Source organism: Acanthopagrus latus, chromosome 14 (assembly GCF_904848185.1).
Source record: "Acanthopagrus latus isolate v.2019 chromosome 14, fAcaLat1.1, whole genome shotgun sequence".
Lineage (NCBI taxonomy): Eukaryota > Metazoa > Chordata > Actinopteri > Spariformes > Sparidae > Acanthopagrus > Acanthopagrus latus.
Window position 1 is genome coordinate 10,135,471 of NC_051052.1, and position 15,958 is coordinate 10,151,428.

General features: G+C 43.1%; 1 protein-coding gene across 9 annotated transcripts in view; it reads left to right on the plus strand.

Annotated features, from left to right (window-relative positions):
• The window catches only part of foxp2 (forkhead box P2), a 105,817-nt gene that overhangs the window by 2,806 nt on the left and 87,053 nt on the right, over positions 1-15,958 (plus strand). For all 9 annotated transcript variants that reach the window (XM_037122139.1, XM_037122145.1, XM_037122143.1 and 6 more), the window contains exons 2-3: positions 6,970-7,037; positions 7,728-7,793. The gene's annotated coding sequence lies outside the window, so the exon portion shown is untranslated. The remainder of the gene's footprint in view (positions 1-6,969; positions 7,038-7,727; positions 7,794-15,958) is intronic.

The following is a 15,958-nucleotide window of genomic DNA, read 5'->3' on the forward strand; positions in this document are numbered from 1 at the left end:
GCTTTCGTATCTAGCTAACTTAGCACCGTCACAAAGCTTAAAGGCAATTAAATGGCAAAATGTCCAGGTTTTATCCCCGTTAACTTCATGGAAATGTTTCCATGACAACCTCCATGCAAGTTAAAGCAACCAGAAGTGATCAAGTCCCCACCACCCTCCCTCCCACTTCAGCTCCCCCTCTCTCCCTCCCTCCCCCCTGTAAAGAGTGGAATTTGTGTTGACAGTTTTGGCCTTTAATGGCACTTTTGTGCCGCTCCAAAGTATTTGTTTACCGGGATCATATGCTGCAAGCTGTCAGACTCGGAGAGATTGACTTCTTAAGATAAAAGAGTGTATTACATGCTTAAGAGGCCACCCTTTTGCACTGTAATTATCCACATCACAGTAATGATGTTTTGTGTGCCACGGTTACTAAGAGTCTTGAGACAGCTCAGACTTTTTTAGTTACGCTCTGGGTCACTTCTTAAGCCCGACTCGACACTGCTGTTGTTGCGAGCGGGGAACGTTGTGACTGTTTGGCCGGAGAAAGCCATGCAGGGTGGGGTCAGGAGATGAGGATTAGAGGGGAGATTGCAAGCTGCCCACACAAGGGTGAGTTAAGAGCTATCTGAGGAAAGAGTTTTATTTTATCTCAGTTCGTAGCCTTGTGTAGAATTTGCTTGAGTTCATTTTTGTAGGGGTTTGTAATGTTTGCATGGCCAAGTTATATATTTACTCTCCAAAACAATCAAGCGTCAGATATATCTTGCAGAGATTGTTTTGCAAATACCACGTCCTACGTCATCATACCTCCCTCCAAGGACTGTAAAGCCACAAACAAATGACCTGGCTCCCGCAAAGGCAAGATGCCTTTATCTGTGTCAGAGAGGGACGTGCATGCAGAGTTATAAAACAAACATTTCCTTTATGTTCCCCTAAAGCAGTGTGAAATAATTTATGCCTTTTCATAAGGTTTAGAGTTCACCTCTTGGCACCATAGTCTCCACCTTGTGTAGTTAATAGTCTCCCGTCGAGCTGCCTGTAACTCGAGCTGACCTGTCAGTCTGTTTATCCAATAAACTCATGCACTCATTTGAATCACGGCACACCCGGCAGCAGCCACAGTTTTTTTTTTTTTTTTTCCTTGCCCTACGTTGAGTTAACAATTGCGTGTTTACTCGCTGGTCAGTGTGGTGTGAAGGTATGATGGTTATTTTATTCAAGTCACGCTCAGATGGACACTGTGCTGGTGTGACAAAATGTGTTGGGTTTTTGGGGGGTGGGGTTGCCCTGAATTAAAGATGGAGGGTCACTTGTGGTAAAAGGCAAGGTCACTGATGTCCATGCCGCATTCAGCCGTCAGTCGTAAACAGTCAAACGTGATGTGAGACAGCACTGAGGCTAACAGTGGTAGCTTTCCAAACCTTTGTTTCAAGGGCCTTTTCATTAAGGCATCTTTTTGGTAAACACATAAAGGTTTGATTATCATATGTTGAACATTTGACAGTACAAAAACTGAAAAAAATGACATTTCTTCCGGTCACCTCCAGCGAGATTACTGTCTACCATGTCACAACCAAAGTGTAACAACCTAGAAAGGATATTAGTTTTCAAATCAGCACAAGATTACAGGTAATCTCGAGATTACACACACAAAAGAGTTACTGCCTCGCATCTCCAAGGACCTTTCCTCCTTACCCAGAGAGACACACAGAGGAAAAAAAAAATGTTTATTTCCAACATGTTGTGAGAGGGGGAAAAAAAACATGTAGGGGGGGATTCGTGACAGTAACAGTTTTTGACAGGCACATTAGGCTGCAGAAAGAGCATCCAGCTCGGGGCTGAGGGCATATGGTGCTGCCTTCTGCCGGCATAGCTCTAGACCAAGTTACAACACTCGCACAGGGTCACGACTGTCTCAGGTTTGTTCCTTCTGTCTCACTCATCTAAATAAAAACAGGGGAAGAAGTGGGGGGTTGGGTGGCGGTGGCGGCATTGAGCGGGTTTGGCGGGCAGGGGTGTCCGTACAGTAGCTGTGTCATTTAGTAAAGGACAAAAGGAATGTTTCCAGTCGAGCCCTTTGGGTCAGGACATAATTTGGTCGAAATGTGCAGGGGAGACGTTTGACATTTTCAGAATCTCTTTTTACATTTGGGTTGTTTCACATCACAGAAGCACACACTCGTTGTGTTTCTGGCATTGCAAAAACAATTTTGGACAACAGCAGTTATCTGGTTACAAGCAAGTATAGTGTAGTGATTTTATCTCCTTTCACCATCTGAACACCCAGCTCGCTCTCTTGGATGGCAACCCCTAATCCTACTCTAAACAATGACCACGTTTTAGCCACATTGACTCTGTTCGGTTTTCTCCTCTGTAATGTGGAGAGGATGGACTTGGATAATGTGTAGGATGACGCAGGGCTCTGGTCTGAAGACAGCGGATCGGTGGGAGGGTAATTACAGGCTACCGTGCGGCTCTCCGGATTTTCCCTGGATCACAGCTACAGGCCTCGAAGCTGAGCCTCCAAAGCTGAGCGGAATAAAATGGCCACAACATATGGAGGTAGCAAAAACAATGGTTTATTTTTATGATATTTGATGAGTGGTTTTTAATTTAGATTGTCACTTCTGGCAAGCAGCAGGGCAGATGGTGCAAACTTGAGTGCCCATTAGAGCCTAAATACCTCCAGGCAGCTGTTGGTCATAAACTTTTTCTTTTCTTTTTTTTTTTTCTCTGGCATGTTTTTTTTTCTCTGCATTTTCTCTCTTTAACACGGCCTGGGTCAAGAGGAGTCAAACCTGTTACAACACCTGTTTCTCCATATGCAAATCTGTTGTTTTGTCATTTCATTAGGCAAGGCAAAAAGACAAGGGTCCCTTGTGGTTGCAAATGCGACTGGCATCGGGCCCAGTTGGCATGCTGCTCAGCAGAGAGATGCTCGAGGCGGGATGAGGGGAGGGACGAGAAGTTGGGTTTCCACAGCGAAGCGATTCAGCCGTCGGATGCCTTCACATTACAGCTTAATCTGGATGGCTTCCTAAAATTCTTAGTCAAAGTTGTCTTGGTATTTAGGCGGAGAGGTTACCACCCCCCCCCCCATTATCTGTCTTTATTTTCGCTGTAAAGAGTAGCTGTAAGAGAATGACGAAGGACATGCCCAGTAGCCAAAAACTGGCACACGCGTGTCTGGCAACACGCCTCCCCCCCCCACCCCCCCATTACTCCTCCTCCTCCTCTCATCCTCATCCCTTCATCATCTGGCGCTCTCCCGCAGCGCTCGCCTCTTAACCACATGTGCCAGTGCCGGGCCTGCTCTTGCTCCGGGGCTAATTGTTCACTGGTAAACTGCATGCTTGTTGGTGGGGGTCTCCCCCCTTCAACCAGAAACACTGCTACAAAGCAGGATGGTGGACGTGATGATGGCGGTGGGTGGGGTTGCATCTGTGTGTATGTCGGGGGGGCGGGGGGGCGGGGGGGGGGCACAGATCATGATCTCTCCATGCAGTTTATTTTCCCCGTATAAGTCTGAAGATTGTCGGTTGTAATCCGGCCTGTGCGCTGAATGCAACAAATACACCATGAAATTAAAGGTTATTGCAGGAGCGTAATGCAAAAGCTCTGTTCAAGATTACCAAAGCTGTTTGCAGACCTGGGGAGAATGAGAAGGGGGGGGCAGCAGAGTGTGCTTTTTTTCCCCTGACAGTCCAAGAATCTCCCTCTGAGAACTGGATTGGTTTGTCATTTTTTGACAGATATGTATTAATGCTCTTTGATTTGCCACCCAGTTGTGTAAAAAGCCTTCAGGACACTTCCTTCAGAATAACTTTAAAGGTAGAAATTGCATGATTTTTTTTTCTAGTTTAGTCCAGTATGACTAACCTGTGCCCAGTCTAATCCATTGTAACGTCTTCTAATCTAGTGCTTTTCATGAGTACCTTCCTCCACCCAGACCGAAGAGTTAGATGGATGGATGGATGGACTGAAAGACCCTGGGACTAGTCCCTTCACCGAGCTAATCTCATCTGATAACTCGGGCCTTCCTCCTCCTCCCTGTCCTTTCTTTTCTCCCTCTCTCTGTCGTCCTCCTCCCCTTCTCCTCTACCGTGGCTTGGTGGGTCTGATTTGTAGTTCTTCTCCTCTCCCTCTCTTTCTCTCTCCGCACAGACGGCATTAAAGCCAGGCCCCACAAGCCCCCTCTGATATGGGAGAGTTCATTAGAGATGTGCCTTTGATGGGCAGCCTTTTCATGTGACTACCGGTTTTTCAAATACCTTGATGTAGAAGCTTAAGAAGGCATTGTGCAGTAAGCCCTCCTTTTGATGCGACTTATTTAGATCTGCATAGTAAATCAGGGGGGAGTAAATAACCAGCCAACAGATGGAAGCAAGGAGATAAGGGAGCGGCGAACAATCGCATTTGTATTTTGTTATGATGTTGACAGCAGCTAAAATTCACTAATCTAGAGCCACTGATCTGCATTTCAAAGAAATCTCATTTAGCAGCGGGGAGGATAAAGTTCCTCTCATTGTGTCTATTTTATTGCATTCTTCGCTAATTTATCTGCCCACAGATTTAACGTGCAGGGCTTGGTGGTAGGAGCTGGCGTCCGCGCGTTGCATAGGGGGTCTTAAATACTGTGAAAGCGGTTACGTCTAGACTGTGAGCTGAGGGTAATTACACGTCTGACCATGAATAGAATGAGTTTGAAGACTCATCTTTCTTCGGGCGGGCCTGAATTGCTCGACTAACGCTGATAAGGAGCATTTGGTCCCCACAGAAATATTGCCAGAGACTTTCCATAACGCCTCCCCCCTCTTTTTTCCAACACCAAGGATGGTATTTACTTTTAAGATAAAGTTATTGTATACAGTAATCTGACTTGTTAGCATAATGTCCTCTTTCATCGCAGGACCCTCCTTTTTCTGCACTGTGGAGGTATTTGTGGTCCAGGGTCTTAAATAGTTTATCTTGACTTAGTGCACGAGTGCTTTATGTAAATATCAGCCTATAGCATTATTAGGCCTTCATGAATACTTGAATGCATTTGCCATATTTATAAGTTGATAGAATTTACCAGTGGTTTTATATTTGGCATAAAGATATGTGTGGTATTTGTAAATCCCCACGAATTGGAGGTCATACAGACTAATAGCATTCTTAATGCTTTTCCAGTGAATAAAATATGACATCTGCATAGCCCAGAGGTGTACTCAGCAGCAAATAATTTGAGGTAAAGGAGCATTAAGTTGAAATAATACTTTATATCTAAATTATGTTTCAAACTATTTGTCTTTTCGACTTCACCGTAAGGTTGGCTGTTTGAATCGTCCCGTGCAACTTGGCTCTTTCAAGATCTCCACAGTTTTGCTGTTACTTAATATACATATTAAGGTTGTAAAAATTGTGTTACTTTTTGATACAGTTAGAACATCTAACAGGTTTAGAGTTAGAGGTGAGATACAATGTCCCCATTCTACAGTACTGAAAGTAAAAAAAAACAAAGATCTACAGATCTTTTTTTTCTGTGCAGGTTGTTAATCAATAAAAACAAAACACTGAAACAGTATCCTTTTTGTGTAGCTAGGACTTTCTTTTCTTTTCTCTTTTTGCCTTGGTATTGAAAGAGGTATCAAATATTGATTTTTACACCAGTATAGAAGTTTAAAATTCAAGTATCATGTCAAACATAATACATATAAGTAAGAATGTTTTTCACATGTTTGGAGCTTTGACATATGTAAAAAGAAAAGTCTTTTTGGTTTTGGACTGTTGGTTGGACAAAACAGGCATTTTTTTTTATTACTGATTAAACAATTTATGTATTTATCAAAAGAATATTCAGCAGATAACCTGATAATGAAATAAATAATTTGTTGCAGCTCCTGTACACACACAATACAATTTTAATCATACGATTATGTAATGCCCCTCTTTGAGTCTACACTTGTCAAACTGTTTTATGTCTGTTTTCTCAGTAACAGTGCATTCTTTGGGCGCTCGCACCCCCCCCTCCAAAACCCTCTCACCCCATTCTGATTAAATGTTGCACGGCAATCTGTGCAACATTTTCCACAAACTCAAAACAGTGAAAAATTATAGCAGTTGGCATGTTTTGTTTTCAGCTGTGCTCTTCTGAGCTGAGGGCTTTTTGTACAGTTCAGAGAGCACATTCCTTAGGATTCAGCAGTCGTTGGTTGCCTGTAGGGGTCATTGGAATTCTGGGAGAATAAAAGGGAGAGAGAAAAAAAAAATCTTGGAAAGGAACATCCAGGCCGTTTTGTGCCCCTCGTGCCCCCAGCAGCAGCAGAAATTTGCCTCCATGACGCTCTTCAATGAGGGGAATTAAATATTTTCCCCCCTAATGTTCTAAATGTGATGTATGTGCAGTAAAAACGTCCAGAGCAATCTGTGGCTGCAGTCTCGGTATTGTACACTCCTGCTGGAGTGATTAACACAAAAAAATAATCATTACTAATGGTTTCTAAATTATACGGATGCCATAACATGTGTACTTAGATGCAGACAGCTGAATGGACCGACATGAGAAATCAATGGTGTCAGGTTAACAGTGTGATTTACTTGGCGGTGAGAGCTCGAGCCTTCCAGGCACTGCACCTCTTCACTTGAGAGAGAGTGAGGGAGTGTGTGTGAGGTGGACGAGGTGGGGGTGTGGGGACTGTAGCTGCATCTGTACTGTACGTTGCCTGTTTGTGCATGCACTCACTCACACACACGCGTGCACACACACACACACATACACATGTTCTCATGCTTCACAGCAAAATCCAGGTGCACTTTGTTGTACTAAACTTTATTGCTTTCACCTACATACACTACAATAGTTATGCAAGACACAATCTAGCCCACACATGTCCGCACCAGCACTGAATGTGCCAAGGAAATGTTCCACAAAAAAAAAAAAGACAGACCAGCTTTACTTGACTGGATTTGGGCTAATGGTATACTTTCTGTTTTGTCTCACCACAGATAGCTGACATCGTTGGACTCCCTCCACTCCTGTGACGGACAACAACAGCAAGTTTCTCTCCTAAAGGGTGAGTATTTGAACATGGGCCCTTCATGTTCATCTGTCAAGGAATCCTCAACCTTGGGAGAGATTAGAGTTGCATTAGCAGTGTCTTTTCAAGGATCAGTGTTAAAATGAACAGTAACCTACAGTGTGTTCTTAAGACCATTCATCTGTCAAGGTAAAACTCCTTTGAGGGAATGTCCTAAAATGATAAAGTGATTTTGTTATTTATCAACACGCCGACTGTGTCTGTGGTGGTGCTGTTAGATTATCGTTAGCCCCACTGTGTTCAGGTTATTGTAGTGGCTAGTGGAGGTCAAGGGGGCCCCATTCCCTCGCTCAAATGTAACAAATCTTCATCTTGTCCACCTTGATAGAATTCCCCCTCCACTGGGCAACCTTTCAGTTGTGCCTGTTTGGTTTTCACACCCCAGGGATTTTCAATCTACTTTAACTTAGAAGTTATGATATGCATTATGGCGGACAAATGTGGGAGAGCTTGGATATCAGTTTTTCTTTTTAAATGTATTTTGTTGACATCTCGATTGAGATTTGTAGTGGAACATAGCAGAAAACGTGAACCGGGTTATTTCAGCTCTAACCTGATGTTAGTGTACCTGGTATGCATTACTCCTCTGGCTAAAACTAGAGGCAGAAACACAGCTTTGTTCATATTTTCAGTCTAAAACAACTATTTTCCTGTTTGTCCTTTCAGGATCAAATATGTGCACTCTGCACCCGTAGAAAACAGCAGACGACACACACTGTAAAGTCCAAAGTGGTAAGTGAAAGCAGTTTTCATTGTTCTTGCATGCCTGAAGTTGGTGTTGTGTGTTTTTTTCCCCCTGATTAATGTGTCCACAGTAATGACTCACATCAGTCATAACTACCGGTGCGTTTAGAAAAACACAGTTCTGGGTGCTAAATGACAAAACAGCAGAGCCAGGTATGAGGAAAGTAGACCTATTAGTAGATATTTTTCTTATACTCAACAAAGGAAAGTATTTTCTCAAGAGAAGCATTTTAAGCTTCATATAGAGCCATTACAATTAGAATGGCATTATTTAGAAATACGTTTTTAAAGACAAATATTTTTTTATATTTCTAAAACACAATGTTTTTCAACAGAATAATACGTATGATTACATTTATGGGTGGTATCAAATATTATAAGTCATTCAGTCAATATCCAATAAGTCTTCATTAAGGATTAATCCGTCGATCACTTTCTCTATTAATCAATTGGTTGTTTGGTCGAGAAAATGTCAGAAAATTGTGAAATATGTGGATAGCTTTTATCCAAAGCATTCTCAAATGTCTTGTTTTGTCTGCAATCAAACAATATTCAGTTGACTGTCGTGGAGGAGTAAAGAAAATTTTTTTTTTGGACTGAATTCATACATTATTACTGACTAACCCTCAAGTTTCTTACTTAGTAAAAGTGACTCTTAACAGATTAACCAAGTATCACTAGTTGCAGCTATTTTATGAAGTAACTCTTTGATTGAGGCTTCTTCTGTCTTTGTAGTTCTGACACAATCGTAGATCCATTTTACAAACTAATGAGACTATATGGTGTTTGTCACCAGGTAACTCTACCACTGAGTGTGAGGAATCTTGGGTCGCTTAACGGGAGTCACCAATTATGGCTCCAGCGTGGCCTTTCTATTGATTAGATCTCTCATATATAATCACACAGACACATTTCTAAAGACTTTCATGTAGTGATGGAGAGAGTCAAACTTAAAAAGTTTAAACATACATGGTGGGTGTTTATCTGATATAAAAAGTACACATGTCCAAAAAATGAATAAGTTTTGGGTCAAACGAGAGTTTCTGGTGTGTTTGAATGGAATGAAAAGCTACAGGTGTGTTCTGCGTGCTCTCACTCAATAATCAGTTCTTATGAAATGATTCAGGGATATACCGATTTTTGAATATAGTGAGTCTATATTGGCTGGTGATTTGTGCATGAACCTGGAAATTGCTCCATTTGCTCTGAATCCAGGGCATGAGTTTATTTAGATGTTCTGCTTCCATCCTGAGAGAGAATATCTGTTTATCTCAGTACGTCATCCTGCAGTAGCATCTTTTGAGGTAAAGATTTGATTTAAAGTGTGTGGGAGAAAAGTTCGGGTGGCTTTGCAGCAGAGCCAGGTCCACCTCCCCAAGAGTCCCATCTTTCCAGGGTGGAGCAGAGTCCAGATTTCCTCTCCCTACCTAAAAGAGATTTAAATATTAGCTCTTAATTTGTCTAGTATTCAGTAAAATCTTCAAACATGAAGTCTTACTGCATATCTGCTGGCCTAAAAAAGTCCTTCTAATCATAGCAAAAAAAGTGTAATTGCCCCAACACTGTGAGCTGTTCTTCCAGCGTAGATGTATATAAAAATCTACAGCAATTAAATATATCTTTGGCTGCTTCTAAAAAAGCTGCAGTTCGGACTGAACAGCCCTCTGCTCACATTTCCAGTTTGAAATTGATTTCTTGTCATAGATCAGAGACCTCTTGTCATTCCATTTCCAATCCTCAAATGGTTTCCTTGAGCCTGCTAACTGTCGTCCCTGCGAGTGGGCAAACAGGGGGAACCTCCACGGATCTTTACCCTGGGCACTCAGTGCAGTCGAGGGGGTAGAAGCAGAAATCAAAGGGACTAGGATCATTCCCCATTGGCAGCCCCCATTGTCTAGCTGATTTGGGATTGGTGCAGAAGGTGAAAACTGCAGGGTGGAGCGTGGGGGTGGATGGAGATCAGGCAAAGCAACCCCCTTTTTTTCTAATCTTTATCCACCATTAACCCCAGTGCCCCAGTGTGTGGCTGAGATCAGGGCCATTGGTCAATCCCCCATTCACTGCCACCCAGAATATTTTAAAGTTAAGCCTCCCTCGCTTAACAAAAAAAGTCTTACTCATCAAAGGTTTACTTTCCCTCTCTTCCTTCCTTTCGCTCTCAGTCCCGAGGATCTGCTGCCGTTCTTCATGCACCCTTCTCTCTATGGTCCACTGTTTTGTCTTCACACTTAGGCACGGGGGAGGGAGAGAAGTTTTTGGAAGTTCCCCAACTTTCCATATTTTGATTTAATGAGGTTTGGTTTGGGGTCTGATAGTGTCGTGCTGTGTGCAAATTGGTGTAAAAGTGGACGGACCAATGACATCCTGCCCTTTGCTGATTCCTCGGATTAGGAGCTGTCCTGTTTTTTAAATAGACATCCGGAATCGTAAGTTATATCCGCAGAGGAAATATTTTTCACACCTGATATATATATTCCAAGCCCTTTTTTTTTTTTTTTTTTTTTTTTACTGCTGAGATCACCCCATATGAAAGCCATCAGATACTGCAAATATAACAAGGCTGAATTCAGTCCAGAACTCCATATGAACGTTTCAGCTGTCTTTTCTTAGTGTCAGGTATTTACCTCGCATGAGTCTGATGTGAAAGAGAAACGACTGAGGGGGAGTGGGGGGGAACAAGAGAGGATGTGGAGGAGCGAAGAAAAGAGATTGCATGCAGAGTGTTTGTCCAGAGTGCACATTTGCCATGAGAATGGAGTTAGAAAGTGGGGAGGTGAGGGGGCTCAGAATGAGTATTGCCATCATTCCTTAAGGAGGAGATAAAGAGGCTCAATGAGTCTATTGATCCTTGTCACTGCTTCTTCTACACTTTTCTCTTTCTCTCTCTGTGTCCCTCATCTTAGCTTTTATCCAGTTGTTTAAAATGCCAAATCTTGATGCGATCTTTGGAAATTATTAGCAAGAAAAACAGTTCATTTTCTCAGCAAAGGCAACCTCAGCATACTTTGGGGCCCCTCTAAAAGTTCTGTAAACCTCATAGTAGAGATGATGGATACTTAAGAAATGACTGATTGCAAATATTGCATGCGCCACCTTAATTTCTAATGAGCAGGGATCTAGTGTTTCTTCATGTTATTCTTTCCTCGCAATTTAATTGGAAGAACCTCGGGTGTGGATGCCGGACCCGATGGCATCTTTCCAAGAGCCCGAGATTATTGTGAAACCTAACCCGAGGCAGGCATGACATCAGAGCAGTCTGACACGAGCTTGAACTCCTCATTTCAGGTGGGAAGAATTACGAGTGGCTTCAGCTCGCAGGTGATCGTGTCCAATGAATCAGTCGCACACAGTCGTGCATTCTTCTCCCGAGGTCGAAATGCTGATTGTCTTGACAGATTGAACTTGTGTGTTATCACCAAACTGTCATACAGGGCCTCATTTTTCAGCCTGCACACATAGCCCTCAGTTTATGTTAGCCCTTCACAGTCCAGTGTTTTATAATGATATTGACATAAACTGAATCTGCACTATTTTAACCCACTGATGATCTCTATTTATATCAGAGCGTTAGAGTGTGTGGAGCTATCTTGAGCTGCTGTCAAGTCAGTGCTGAATTCTTAATATTTGAAACAAAACGCAAACATTATGTTAATATTGTCACATACTGTATGATATCCACAGAAATTGGTTTCTAGGAAACACATCTGTGTTTCTTGCACTTGATTTTGGCTTCCTGTGGTGAAATAAGACTCACATTGTTTAACTAATCAGACACATAGGATTGTTTGTTCTGTTTCATGCCATGTATGTAATGACATTTAGTTTTATGTGTATTAACATGAAAAGACAGCAGCATTGATATATACACACACATATATATGGCTTATTAAGTTAGAATAGCATAAGTAAGACTTTTTTATTCAGTATTTATATTTTTGTTAATTTTTTAGATTCCATCTTGAGAAGAGTACCATCCTCGTCTTTCACGCACCCTTTTTTCTTTTTTTCTTTATGTGTATAAGTTTCTAATCAAACCACACGGTCACAGCCACTGAAAAAGCTTTTACTCCAGAGGCAACAAGCCAAGTCCCTTTGTTCATAGTGATCACTTGATCACCGGTTGAAAAGGGATACAGGCGGCAGTGAAATCCTACAAGAGCTTGGAATCTTGACTTCCCTGCCGCAAACCACAAGCCCAGACAGTGCAAACTGTTACTACCTGGTTGGAGGCGAAATGGGCAGAAAGCATCCGTGATGTGTGTATGTGTGGAAAAAAAAAACACACTCACCCAGCATGCTCGATTTGGGTCAAAGAGCTGACAGACAGTGGAATGTGAATGTGTGTATGTTGACAAACTCCACTGCACTCTGAATGGGGTTTGTGATTACACCTCATCATGCGTGCTGCATCGGTCCTGTCCCCGGCCCCCGATCCTTCTCCCTCTCTCTGTCTCTCTCTCACCCTGCCTCCCTCTCTCTTCCCATTTCTCCCTCTCTCACCACAGTGCCTCTTGGGCAATCATGTGGTCACACTACCTGACTCCTTGCTGCTCAAGAGTGCAGTTGACAAAAACAGCCCGAGGCCCGTCATGTGGAAAAGATTCAGCCGGCACACAGCATACATTCTAACCCCCCCAACTCACCTCACCCAACAACTCCTCACTTTCTCTCGCTAAGTAACCAAAGCACCGGGGTGTTTCCTCCTTCTGCTCACCTGTGAAGGGAAATGGCACGGCTTTCCTCCTGTCTGCGTGTGTGGATATTTTTTGCAACTTTGTGGCCACGGTGCGTGGATGCCGCCAGTGCGCTTTCGTCAGTCAAACCCCCCCCCCCCCTCGCTTCCTCTCCCACACTCTGAGAGGTGCAGGCAGTTTCTCTTTGTCAGTCGAGTTGCACTCCTCTTGTCATGTAACATAAAGCTGGTGGTCAGTGAGCACTCTCAGCTGTCAGTCAGCTTGGTGGTCCTGGCCTGTCGAGCCGCTCACCTGTGTTTATTGGACAAGACCTGCTCCTTACTACCCGGGGAGAACACCCTGTCTCCCTCCCTATTCTTTTTCTCTTTCTCCCTTTCTCTTTCACTTTGTTTATGTCCATATCTATCATTCTCTTTGTCTGTCCTTCTTGCACAATGTTTCACCTCTCTCTTTTATTTTGTAAACCAACCCTAGCCTTTCCTCCCTGTTCCTCTCCCCTGCTGTCCTGTACAGTTTATTTTCTCTGGCTTTCTTCCCTGCTTCTCTTTTTCTTCCATCCTTTTGTTTCCCCTCTCCCTTCTCTCCCGCTGTCCGTTTTTATTTCACATTATTTTGGGACCTCTTTGTCAGCCCTTCGCTTTAAAGCTGCGCCGTCTCTTCGGCGGCGGTGTTCATCTCTTCTCCGCACCTGGCTGAGCACACACCGCTGCTGCACCACTGATTGAAACTTGTGTCTCAAAGTTGCTAATGTTCACTGAAGCATTATATTGTAGATAAAGTAAATAAACTAGGTAACCGTGGGAGAAATCTCTGGAATAGACTGCAGTGCGCGCACACACACACACACACACACATAAACAGACACACATGCATCAAGTGAATTGCTGCAAAAGGTGTCAGTGATGCTGAGGTGCGAGCGGAGTTGGGAGATATTTTCTATGGCTCAGGAATTTCACAAGTTTAATGTTTTTTGAGGAGCTCGCTTCAGTAACAGTGGGATTCAAGGGCCTGCAGTCAAGTGGCCGCTCACATTGTCAGTCCATAGTGTAAAGTCAGTATGCAGTATAACTTTATAATGCGAGGGACATTTATTTTTCCCCGGAAGCCGTACTTAACCAGATAGCTTTCACAGATGTTCAAAAAGTCTTTTAAGAAAAGTTATTAACTCACCCACAGCCAAAGGTAGTCTTGATCATTTCTTTTCTTCGCGTCCTCTTTGCTCTGAACTCTGTAATTCTACTTTTCTTTTCAGAAGTTCTTTCAAACCAGTCCAATTCAAATGATTTTTTTTGTCAGAAAGGACTTATTAGCCTGGCTATTTAGCATATTGGTTAAATGCAAAGGGCTGACTCTCTGCAGCTACGGGGTTTTTTAAACAGGCGTCCACTGAATGATCCCTCAGTTTAGAGCGCTCGCGAGGCACCAAAGCCACACGTCCAAAGAACATTCACATTTCCACCTGGTATTGTACAAAACTCCCCTTGTATTCGCCGTGCTTCCATTCTGTGCAGTGAAGTGGTATAGGTGACATGGTAATACATTTGCATTGTGCCCAGTGATAAATACCCCAACCAGGTCTCACTCACTCTGATGCTTCCCAATGTGGTCGGACAGCGGCTGTATTGTCAAAGGCACGGGGGTCATTCAAAACCTCCCCTTCCGCCTTTTGTCAAATATTTCCGCGCGGGTGATAGTTTTCTCATTTATTTAGTGAATAGTCGATGGGGCGAAGAAGAAAGAGAGTTTTACATTATGGAAATGATGGAATGGGTTATAATCTCCCACATATTCATCATGGCAGACATTGGACCCTTGTGATACCGTCCTCCATTTGGCCATTGTTCTGGTTCTCTTTCCGCGCACTGTTCGCCTCAATGGGCGAAGCAGGCTTTAATCCCGTGTCTCTTTGGAATGACAATGTTTACCAGCTATCATTCAATAAGGAGCCAGGAGCATGACACACATCCTTCTGTCAGTAAATGTGTGAATAGAGCAGATACAGAAGAATTGTTTTGTAAGACCTCGAAGGATAACATGGATTGGACATTTGTCTCCAAATTTTTTTACCTGATTTCCCTGCCTCACAGTATACATTACATTACGTTTAATAAGAAATAAGCCCTGAACAGACCTTTGGAGTACACACAACAACACATTGACATGGCAATGTTGGGTAATTATTGCCTGTAAGTAGGGATTAAGTCTCTGTTGTTGACAGTAAATTGGCTCTCAGAGCGTGTGTTTAACACACCTTTGTATGGATCAGACACATTCTTGCAAAGAGTGAAGGTGTCTGCACATAAACCCCCTCCTCCTCCTCTTTCACATATATTTACAGTTCACCAGTAAATACGGGCTTATTCTCCTCACTCACTTATCTCTTATTGTGAAAGGACACACAAGCAAGCTAATGAGATTTCTACATATGAAAAAAAAAAAAATCCAGGAAAGCAAAGATGTTTGTCTGGCTTTTCCCCACGTTTCTTTCACCCCCCCCAAAATTGTTTTCCCTTCAAAGTCTTGACAGCATTAGGGATTAGTGCCATAGCTGCTAACAATCATTAGCGTGTTTTCACCATTGTGCCACGCACTGTTTTCTCCCACCACTGCCTCCCCCAGCCGCACCTCCTGTGTGCGTCTCCTGCTTTTCGTGCCGAGCGAAGAAATGAAAAACAATCGCTACGACCTCCAGCGACCCCTCGTGACGCACAGTCAGTTAAATGGTTTGTAAGACGTTTAATTACCAAATGGTATAATCGTTATTCATCTCATCATTAGATGTATGATATTAAGTGAATTGCCTCCCCTGGGTCCCTGTGTTTCACAGATCAATAGATTTAGATGGAGCTTGAAGGGGATGTGGGAGGGTGGAGGGGCTGTTAAAAACACTTCTGAGGCTCCTGATATGAACACATGCATTGTTTGTGTGATGCACAGTGGTGACGTTCACTCATTTATTTATGCAATTAGCTTTTATATAGGTTTAATTATGCTAATTTCCGTGTCTGCACCCTGGAATGGCAGTATGTCACTATTTTTTTTAATGGATTTACGGCTCCTGGGTTTATTTTGATGGTGAAAGGACATGAAACAATGGACAAGGTTATGGCACCCTGCGCAGACTTCCCATCGGCAGAGTGCTTGCGTTTGCACTTTGGGACACTTTGTTGGTATCGAGCATTGTTTGAAGGCATTGTGGAGATTGCTAATGCAGCGTGTACACCTCTGAGGCCCAGTAGCCTGCAGCTTGATATCGCCTGTATTCCCAATGTGAATATGGCTGAGTGGTGATCGGGGACTCGCTGCACCACAAGCTGCTATTCAGTGCAGCCGGCACTAGCAGCCTGAGTTAATTGTCCATTATCTACTATTATCTAAGCTCTACCCCTCTCTCTCTCTTTTATTCTCCCTCGCTCACTCACAATTCTAGCCATCACCACCAGTTTCACTCACTCCCCC